Genomic DNA, 11,630 nt, shown 5'->3' on the forward strand with positions numbered 1-11,630 from the left:
ATGGGATAGTGGAGCTGAAGGCACTGGGGGAACTGATGCACTTGGGCTGATCGCACAGGGGGAATGAAGAGTGTTGGGGACTAATGGCAGGGGGTCTGATGAGTTTTTATAAAGAAAAACAGTCAATTTATTTTTTCTTATTAGATTACTCGATTAATCGTAAAAAATAAATCGATAGACTACTCGATTACTGAAATAATTGTTTACTGCAGCCCTAGTCTGGTGCATGTTCTGGCAGTCCGTGTGCCAGAGAATAAAGTCATATTCTGGCTCTACTACCAACATAGCTTTGTGTAGGGTGTGTATATAATATAAATTATATATATATATATATATATATATATATATATATATATATATATATATATATATATACACATATACACACACACCCTACACAAAGCTATGGATTGAAACAAATCAGCACAGTGGGGATGATCATCATGACGGTCCCGGACAGATGCACACATGACATACCGCAGCGCACACTTAACACTGCTGTGTAAACACTTTCAGGACAAATGTGAGTTAAATTTACAAAAAACAACAGCAGAGGAATTTTCCAACCCATGAAAGCATTACAAACCAGAGAAGAGCCAGCAGTGGTGTACGCACCGTTCCCATACAGACAGATACGAGTCACACAGCTTTTGACAATCCCTATTTGTAAGAATGGTTCTCTGAAAATAGCCTGATTACAGGGTGTGCCGAGACTGATCAGCTGTAATCTGTGGGGGAGCCCAAAGGAAGGGCCACTGCAGGAGAAACCGAGCATTACATACTGTCTGTGCAACGTCGTGCCAGGTCCTCCAGACCTAAAAATGCCCTCTGTAGCTTCTCTCTGGTGTGCCTAAGGCTCATGCCCACTAGCAGAATGGCTCAGTGCCCGTATTGTGGACCATATATGGCCGGTCAGCAATATACGGACACTGGCTGCGTGCACCAAGTGGTACGGACCACGGATCGGGAGCAGCAAGAAGCACTGCCGTCGGCCTTCAGGTCAGTGCCTCAACATTGGAAAGAGATAGAACATGTTCTATCTTAGGCCGTAACTTGCGGATCGTGGACCCAGTCAAGTCAATGGGTCTGCATCCACAGATGCCCGTGCATTGCAGACTGCCATTTGCTGTCCGCAGCACGGACACTGATCCATTATGCCAGTGGGCATGAGCCCTAATTGACAGAGGTCCTGAATGGAGAAACATACCACTATTCCCAGGGGGGAGGGGGAACAACCAAATAAATTCTACATACTTGCTCCCCACCACAACATTCCAGCTCTCGGGCTCCATTAAAAGGGTATTCCGGTAGGTTAAAGTTTTCCCCTATTAACAGGATAGGGGATAACTATTAGATTGGTGGGGGTTCTGCCTCTAGGACCCCGACTGATCACAAGTACAGGGGCCCCAGACCCCCTCAAAAGAATCAGGCATGAGTGCAGCCGCTCCATACATTTCTATGGGAATTCTGGAGACAGGTGAGCGCTGTACTCTCATCTCTGGAACTGCCATAGAATGGCAATGAATGGAGCAGCAGCACTAATGTGTGTCCGGCTGCTCCGGACATTTCAGGGGGGCTGCAGGGGGTACGGGACCCTCACTGATCAAATAGTTATCCCCTATCCTGTGCATAGGGGATAACTTTAACCAATTGGAATACCCCTTTGAGTAATCATCCAGTCCCCGGCCTATAAACTTCCAGACAGGGCCACCTCCGCCGTTGCAGACAATCACTGGCCTCAGCAGTGACGTGCCACCTGGGAACATGTTATCGCTGAGGCCAGTCATTGGTTGCAGCAGAGTACGTGACCCTGTCCGGGAGTTTACAGACCAAGGACCGGGAGAAAGCAGAAAGGCGTATGATTTTTTTCACTTTTGATAACTCGTATAAGGGTACGGCCACATAGGAGAGGAGTTTCCGCTGTGGATTTTTACTGCATTTCCACAGCAAAAATCACCAATAATCTGCAGCAAATTGCAATGGGTGAAATATGCATCATAAATGGACATGTAGCAACCTGATCCACTTTGCTGATACTTTATTTATTACAATCTGCAGCATATCTGTTCCATGTGGACACGTCCTAAAAGAAATACTCTTATTATTGTCCCCCAGCAACAGCGCCACTCTTGTCCATTGGCTACCTAGTACTGATCTCATACATCCAGATCCTGCCGAGATTTGGCCGGACGAAAATCGCTGTGTGGGCGGGGGGTTGGGTAACACCGCAGGTGCCCATTATAGTGAATGGGGGCGGCAGGTGTCAGGTAGCGTCCAGCAATGCTGAATCCGGACATGTCCCTGTCGGAGACGTCTAACGCTAGTGTGAGGGTATATGCACATATGCCGAAAATCGGCAGTGTAATACAGTGTATACCAGCCAATACCATGAGTGAAGAGATATCAGATAGAGGGTCGTCAGGAAAGGTACTCCCGCTCAGTACAAGTGAGAATCTGACCACGGTATTATGACGGGCAGCTTTTGTTAGTTTCGCAGTTCTCCCACTCCCATCATCCTCCCCCTCCTTTCCCACATTCCATACCATACGCCGTCATGCGCTTTCCCTTTACTATAGGGTACAGAACCTAATTCCTGTTTGCTTTCTTCACTCAAACCCATATTGTAATGATGAAGCCGTGGGGGAGGGGGGCTGCGTTACCTCCTTTCTCTCGTCTTCAGCTTCCTGACTGCCAAGTTCAGTCCGTCATGGAACAAGGTTAGGCGGCGTGCGGCTTTTCCTCCGTGATATTTTGTCTCACTTCAACAAATGGCATGCATCATGTAGAGAAAGTTAATACAAGGCACTTACTAATGTATTGCGATTGTCCATATTGCTTCCTTTGCTGGCTGGATTAATTTTTCCATCACATTATACACGGCTCGTTTCCATGGTTACAGACCACCCTGCAATCCATCAGTGGTGGCCATAGGGTACTTTCACACTTGCGCTGTGAGGATCCGGCAGGCAGTTCTATTGCCGGAACTGCCTGCTGGATCCCGAAATCCGTATGCAAATGGGTATCATTTGTAGGCGGCTCCGTCTGACAAATGAATTGAAATTCCGGATTCTCTCTGGTGTCATCCAGAAAAACGGATCCGGTACTTATTTTTTAAGGTCTGCGGACCGGGAAACGGGATCAGTTTTGCCAGAACACTAGGTGGCGGACCCGGCATTAATACATTTCAATGGAAATTAATGCCGGATCCAGCGTTCCGGAATTTTGGCCAGAGAAAATACCGCAGCATGCTGCAGTATTTTCTCTGGCCAAATACCGTAAGAGGGACTGAACGGAAGACATCCTGATGCATAATGAACAGATTGCTTTTCATTCAGAATTCATTAGGATAAAACTGAAAAAACTGTTTTTTTTTTACCCGTATTGAGCCCCTCCTAGGACATAACTCAATACCGGAAAAAAATAACGCTAGTGGGAAAGTACCCATACTTGCACTATATAGAAAAAATAAAAAAATAAAAAGCACCAGAGTGTCCGACATTTGTTCCTATAATGTGCAAGCACGACCACCACTGCTGATGGATTGCAGGGTGGTCGTAAGTTTGGATACGAGCAGCGTATAACGTGATGGAAAAATGAAAGAAGCCAGCAGGAGGCAATATGGACAATCCCAATACATTAGTAAGGGCCTTGTATTAACTTTCTCTACATGAAAATGTTGCTTGCTGAAGTGAGACAACCGCTGTAAGATTGCTATAAAGTCGTCTAAAATTGTGGCCGATGATCACTGGATAAAAATTTGTGTGAATGATGGTTCAGAATGGCCGACGGCAGGCTCCCGTCTGTGGAAAATGTAATAGGCTAGGTCGGAAAATTTTGGTGGGATCAGACGACTCAGCGGCCACAACGCAGCAGATCAATCTCCTATGTATGGCAGGCTATAGTGTAAAAGGATGAAAAGCTGGTCTGATGGTTTCTAGGGTAATCACTTCTCCTACGCTGCCCCCAAATAACCTATAGGCGACCATCATGTTATGTACTCTTCTTGGCATGTGCAGCTTTCAAAACCACGTACCTGTATGGGAAAGGCCAAATAGAGCGAATGGCGCACGTGGCAGACCACACCCACCTGCGGTAGGCGACGGCCGCACGATTTTGACGCATTTGCAGCACACTCTTTGGCCTTACCCTAAAGATTTTTTTTGTATGCATAGATCTGATTTCTCGTTACGATTTGCATTTGGATAGGCCATCTATGATTAGTGGGGTTCCCAATCAAAGTATGCAATGTCCAAACAAACTGAGGGCCCTTTTACACGGATCGATGATCAGGCAGATTATTGGGGACCTGTATAAAGCATCCCTCCTGTCCAGCAGAATATTCTGTCTAAACCACTGCAGACCTCCAGTGGTGGTAAAAAATAAACTACAACTCCCACCAAGCCCTACTGTAGGCTGTCCAGGCATGCTGGGAGTTGTAGTTTTGCAACAGCTGGAGGGCGGCAGGTTGGGCATCCCCTGGTCTACAGGAACAATGATCTCCTGTGGGGACAAGCGATCACTGTATTAATCTCTTTCCCCACAGAGCATGTAAATCAGGCAATTATCGGGAGCATCCGCTTCTTTCCCAATAATATGCCTGATCATTGGTCGGGACCCTGGGGGGACAAAAATTTCACGACCCCCCCAATGGACCATCCGTCAAGGACCAAGATAAAAGCATATATTTATTTTAATACACTATAGGTAACCTTGCTTCAAAAATGAGGGAAAAGTTTCCATGGGGTCTGTCCCCAAGTGGAGAGTTTACTGTGGAAAATTACCACTGTAAAAACTGCCCAAAATGGGCTGGTATTCCCTGGGCATCTCAGAGCGTTACCTACTGCACCCATGGGTCAAAATCCACAGCAGCCACTGTCATGCAAGATGGTTTATGCTGCTGCTGCATGTGGATGAGACTTTGCTTGTACTGTAGGTACTGTGGATTTTTTTCCACTGAAAACTTACAATATCTGTGAACTAGGGCTGCACGATATATCGCAAAAATAATCGAATCGCGATAAGCGGCAAATGCGATATGGCAATTCGGCCGACCCAAAAATGCCGCGATTATATATGAAGGGGCCCCTATTGATAAAATGTCCTCTGTCCAATTGATAAAATGGCCAGCCTCTGTACTCACTTTCACGATGAATGCACTGCAGAGAGCGGGAGCGAGCGAGGCGGCCAGCCGGCCGACTTAATTCAGGAAGCAGGAGCGTGACTAAGTGGGAGGAGCGTAACAGTGACGTCAGTCACGCGCCGGCCGGCTCGCTGCCGCTCTCTGCAGTGTGAGTGCATTCATAGTGAAAGTACAGAGGCTGGCCATTTTATGAATAGGAGTTATGTGCGCAGTTTAGGACACATAAGGGGACACATAGAGCCATGAGGGGGACCAGCATAAGATGCTATATGTGTGTGTCTTATGCTGGCCCCCCTCATGGCCCCATGTGTCATAGCACAGATCCCCCACAACACAGCGTCCTCCGCAGATCCCCCACAACACAGCGTCCTCCGCAGATCCCCCACAACACAGCGTCCTCCGCAGATCCCCCACAACACAGCGTCCTCCGCAGATCCCCCACAACACAGCGTCCTCCGCAGATCCCCCACAACACAGCGTCCTCCGCAGATCCCCCACAACACAGCGTCCTCCGCAGATCCCCCACAACACAGCGTCCTCCGCAGATCCCCCACAACACAGCGTCCTCCGCAGATCCCCCACAACACAGCATCCTCCACAGATCCCCCATAACTATGTCACACCCAGCCGCGTCAGCGGCTCATATGGGAAAATCCAAGCAAATAGACCTCTAGCACAATTCCCTTAAAATATCGCATCTCATATCGTTATCGCAATTTTTAGGGCCCTAATCGCACTCGCACAAAATTCCCATATCGTGCAGCCCTAGTGTGAACCTACCCCCCTAAAGCTGACCCCCGGTTTCCGACACTCATCCCTGGTGCTACTCTGTACAAGGTTTTTATGTTAAATTTCCATATACTACAACAGTATACAGAACGAAAAGGGAAGAGAAAAAAGAAACATGTATAATCCACATCATTTCCAGATGCAGGTTGCAAATCCACAGCCATATAAACAGCAAGGAGGATTCCGACTGAAAATCGGTGCGGAAGGCGTTGTGAAATTTCCTATGTGTGAACATGCCCTTAGTTGACTTTATAGCAAGATGCTCGACAGTACTTTTCACTTATACAGAAGTGATATACACCGTCAAGCTCGTGTACTACAGAGACACTGTCATTAAGAGACTTCACTGCCGATGCTGTCAAATCGAGCAGGAAAACAGGGACATTCCCGCAGGACCTCATGTCCCCCCAGTACACAGAGCCTGACTGATGGACTGTTATCGGACTGGGTTCCTCAGGGACAGAAGATCCCCTATTTCTAAGAGTCATTGCAGCTTTTACTCCATCCACGATTAGGGGCAGTAATGGCAGCGTTTTACGTATTTCTCAGGGATATAAGCTGTGAACGCTTCCAGCGTCTCCTGAAGCCTCTGCTCATCTTCTCCTCCCACACAAGCCGATCACTTATTCACCGAGTATGCCACCCTCTGAAATCAGCAGAGATGAATCGCAGATCCACGTCACTTCTGTAGGGAGCCTAAATCGCGCTCCTCCGGCAGGTTCACCCACACTCTCACAGCAGAACGAGCTCACACTTTGTGTGGCTGCGGGATATCTTGGCACGCTATTAATGGCTGCTTACAGGTCAGTAAGACACGTTACACCACACCTATATTTATACCAGCAGCGCGAAACACCCTGCACATGCCACACAAGTCTGCCAAGGGAAAGAGACACTTTACATGTACAGCCCAGAGCCACGGGCGGGTCACACAAGTCAGCTAAAGTGCGATGTCCCTGCCGGATCAGAAGCAATGGCCACGGCCCCATTTACTTCTATCCTAGTGCTGCTGTGCTGCTGGCCGGGCATCGGTAAACGTCACCTTACAAATCCTACAAGGCCATTTCTGGGAAAGCTGGGTGACAACTAATATCTGTCGTGGGAGAGTTGGGAGGCCCCTATACACACAGGGTTTTGGCTGACAACACACCCGTGTGTGGGGACCTTTAAATAGGCTGTGCACTGGCTGCAGCAGTGATCAGATCACCTTGCGTCATGTGACCACCGCGGCCAGTGATTGGCTGTGGCGATGTTAAACCAGATGTTTACATTGAGGTAATCCAGTGGAGCACCGCAGTCCTGGGGGGATCCGGCACCAGGTAAGTAATGTTCCCTTTACAGGTCCAGTAAAGTGGTGGTTGGGGCGGCGGGGGAGGGGATTTGCAGAACCTGCCCCATTCTTGAACTCCTCCTTTGAAGGGGTTGTCTGGGCTATGGATATTGATAGCCTAACCTAAGGATAGGTCATCAATATCAGATCAGAAGGGCAAACAGTGGCGATTACACCGCACCCGCCACTACAATGGAGACGCCGGGCAGGTAAACACCAAGGCGGACACGGCCCTCATACAAGTGCACACCCGTTCAAACAGCTGATTGTTGGGTGTGCGGGGAGTCCGACCCCACCGATCTGATACTGATGACCTATCCGAACGATATCTGTAGCTCAGACAATACTCACCTTACTGACCCCGCTGCCGCCCTCTGTACCCTGGTCTCCAGTGATGATGTTTCGACACAGATACGTAACGGCTGCAGCGGACAGAGCACACCCATTGGGCGACAGGATGCAGGGAATGGAAGGGGACCCAAGAATCTGCACCCTGGAACCAGCAGGGGATCCATACTGGGAGTATTCCTCAGGCTGTTATTTTAGACTATTCTGAGCTACTGGTTTTATAGGACTGGGGATATTCCACTATAAAGCTGTAAGCCGTCATACACATTACAGGTCAGTCACAATGTGGATAAACTATCAAACAACCATGGCATCAAGAAATACGCCAGGGCTCTAACTGTATACATCTGGAGGCCCCACAGCCCACGACCACCCGTTCAGTGGCAAGTCCTTTCACATAGTTCAATGAATCTACACCATAGAGCAGGGGTCCTCTGCATGTGCCTCTTCCAACTGTATCTGGGTCCTCAGGGTGCAGATATGGTTGAATGCGATGGTGAAGCAGGGAGCCGTCACCTCCCTGGTTCACCATTTTCCTGCTGCCTGTAGTTCGTCGTAAGGAGGCATGCCGCATTGACGCCATCACACCCGGGTGCTGAGCCACAGGCAGCGCTGCTGAGCGGGACAGACGCGCTCCACTGTGTTCATTGGGGGGGTGGGGTGGGATAGAGGAGTATTTAACCTGGAGGCACAACTCTGCAGGGGTGCTCAACCTTGTCTGGTTGGGGGCCACACTGTCAGACTGAACCAATCCCAAGGGCCAAAAATAAAACTTAAAAATGCTGTATTAATAACATATGGAACATATAGTAGCAATATACATGGGAGCAACCACAAGAACGTTCCTTCCCAACAGTCAGTGAAGCTCTGTATTTACATGCAGCGATCACCTCCACAGTATGAGGACGAGTGGTCGCTACTGCAGCACCTTTAGGCCTCTTGCACACGACCGCATGGCTTTTTCAGTATTTTGCAACCCGCAAAAAATACGGATGACGTCCGTGTGCATTCCGTTTTTTGCAGAACGGAACAGCTGGCCCCTGATAGAACAGCACTATCCTTGTCTGTTATGCGGACAATAGGACATATTCTATCTTTGAACCGAACGGAAAAAAGGAAGGCATAAATCCGTAAAACGAAGGCGTAAATCCTGGGGTTTTTTTTGCGGACCCATTGAAATGAATGGTTCCGTATATGGACCGTATACAGAACGGAAGCGGTAAAAAAATAACGTTCGTGTGCAAGAGGCCTTAGACAGACAGATTGTCAGGAACAAGTGTCTGTTCGTTCCCGATAATCTGCAGGTGTAAGTCCACCTTAAGGGGCATAACTGTGTGGGTGCCATCAAAGAGGCCATAACTCTGAGGAGGGCCATAATTGTGCCAGGAGCCATCTATGGGGGCATAATTTTATGAGGGGAGGGGGGTGGCATCAATGTGTGGGGGTCATTTAAGAAAGCATCATACAGGATGGAAGCCACTTAGGGGGCATTTAAGGCGACATTGTACTGTGTAGTCTATGGGTCTGTGAAAAACCACTGACATCACTGATGGTGCCCATGTTCTGTCAGTTTTCATTCAGCACTAGTAGGAGATGCTCGAGCAGCGTCTATGGAATATGGACGACACACGGCCCAAACACGGATGAAACAGACACCAAAAAGTGAAGGAGACTTTACAAAAAGTACCCCTGCCATGGAGCATCGCTCAGTAAACCTCCTCTAGTCTACTGAGCATCCATTTGTAAAGTTAGTCCCTGCATGCCGCCCTGTACCAGCCTTCTGGGGGCAGAGATGCATCCATCTACCAGGGCAGGCTATGCATGCCAACCTACGTCCATCTTGTAGTGCAGCCCCTGCAAGCCACCATGCACCCCTCCTAGGACAGCATTTCTATACTACTCTGCACCCATCTAGTAGTGCAGCCCCTGCATGCATCCATCTCCAGGCACCCTCACTATGCCACCCTGCACCCATCTAGTAGTACAGCCCCTGCATGCATCCATCTCCAGGCACCCTCACTATGCCACCCTGCACCCATCTAGTAGTACAGCCCCTGCATGCATCCATCTCCAGGCACCCTCACTATGCCACCCTGCACCCATCTAGTAGTACAGCCCCTGCATGCATCCATCTCCAGGCACCCTCACTATGCCACCCTGCACCCATCTAGTAGTACAGCCCCTGCATGCATCCATCTCCAGGCACCCTCACTATGCCACCCTGCACCCATCTAGTAGTACAGCCCCTGCATGCATCCATCTCCAGGCACCCTCACTATGCCACCCTGCACCCATCTAGTAGTACAGCCCCTGCATGCATCCATCTCCAGGCACCCTCACTATGCCACCCTGCACCCATCTAGTAGTGCAGCCCCTGCATCCATCGCCAGGCATCCCCAGTATACCACCCTGCACACATCTCCAGGCACCCCCAGTATACCACCCTGCACCCAGATAGTAGTGCAGCCCCTGCATGCCACCCATCCTGCCGTAAAGCCCCCGCATGCCACCGTCCACTTCTCCTGCAGCTCAGCCTCTCCATGCCACCCTGCAGTCTTCTCCCTCCATAAGGCTAGTAATGCCCCTCTGCACCCACCTCCCCGAATTGCTCACACACCCCTCTATGGCAACAGGCATACCTCTGCACAGGGCACCTATGCCACCCTCACCCTCTGTGACCTGCATCTACATGCCTGGGCCCTGCAGAGCTCAGCCTCCCCCATGAGCACACTTCCCTACCAGGAAGCCCCCGCGACCCCCAGTCTGGCCGCACACATCAGCAGCATCTCAGGCGCCGCCGCAGCCTCCATTCAAAGCTGCAGCCCTCGTCAGTCTGCCCGGCGATAAGGCAACTACTCACCGTGCCGAGTGTCCCCTGCGGATGAGCTCCGTGTCCCTGGAGGAGAAGCGCAAGCCCCTCCGTGTGATGTTTATTACAGCCTCTCCCCTCCCTCTCAGGACAAATAATATGTCGGCGCCTCTTCCCCCTCAGACGGGATTGTATGAGGCTCTGCGCATGGACGCCTCCCCGGCCCCTCCTCCGTGTGCTGTCACCGGACACCGCTCTCCTGTACGGGGCGGCTCCTTCCTCTATTTACTTCTGCGTGTCATAGCAATCGGCAGAGCCAACCCGCAGCGCCCCCTGCCGTCCAGACCGCCTCCCTCCCTTTAGCGGTGAGACGGGTGCGGTTTTGCAGGGTCTAAAACCGATCAATCTTATTGGCTGCAGCGAGCCGAGCTTCTATACTGTCTTCTGATTGGTTGGGAGGAGAAGGCGGGAAAATGGGATGAGATGTGACGCAGCCTTAAAGGGTTTCTATCACTTCGTATGACATAATTAGCTGTCAGACACTAGCGATCCGCTAGTGTCTGCTCTGGCCAACCATCCTAATATAAGAGCTTTTGGGGCAGCCGTTTTGCTAAAAAAAGAACTTATATCTATATGCTAATGAGCCTCTAGGTGCTATGGGGGCGTCATTAGCACCTAGAGGCTCCGTCTACCTTCATACACAGCCACCGCCCAGCGCGTCCCTCCAGCCCGCCCATCTCCTGCTGAATGCGATCCTCCGTGTGACGCAGCGGACGAATTCTCGCGCATGCGCCGTGCGCGGCTGTATTCGGCGCATGCGCAGTGAATGTCTGACCGCTTCCCCGCTCAGACATCTCCACTGCGCCTGCGCCGATGACGTCATAGTGCTCCAAGGAACAGGCGCAGTGGAGATGTCTGAGCAGGGAAGCGGTCAGACATTCACTGCGCATGCGCCGAATACAGCCGCGCACGGCGCATGCGCGAGAATTCGTCTGCTGCGTCACACGGAGGATCGCATTCCGGAGGACATGGGCGGGCTGGAGGGACGCGCTGGGCGGTGGCTGTTTATGAAGGTAGACGGAGCCTCTAGGTGCTAATGACGCCCCCATAGCACCTAGAGGCTCATTAGCATATTTATAAAAGTTCTTTTTTTAGCAAAACGGCTGCCCCAAAAGCTGTTATATTAGGATGGTTGGCCAGAGCAGACACTAGCG

General features: G+C 50.3%; 1 protein-coding gene across 8 annotated transcripts in view; it reads right to left on the reverse strand.

Moving 5' to 3' along the window:
• ADD1 (adducin 1) overlaps positions 1-10,631 on the reverse strand; it is a 96,116-nt gene extending 85,485 nt beyond the window's left edge. For 5 of the 8 annotated variants that reach the window (XM_040419189.1, XM_040419187.1, XM_040419192.1 and 2 more), the window contains exon 1: positions 10,468-10,631. The gene's annotated coding sequence lies outside the window, so the exon portion shown is untranslated. The remainder of the gene's footprint in view (positions 1-10,467) is intronic. The other 3 variants (XM_040419191.1, XM_040419194.1, XM_040419190.1) reach the window with 2 other exon arrangements.
• Positions 10,632-11,630: the final 999 nt, after the last annotated feature.

This window comes from Bufo bufo, chromosome 2 (assembly GCF_905171765.1).
Source record: "Bufo bufo chromosome 2, aBufBuf1.1, whole genome shotgun sequence".
Classification (NCBI taxonomy): domain Eukaryota; kingdom Metazoa; phylum Chordata; class Amphibia; order Anura; family Bufonidae; genus Bufo; species Bufo bufo.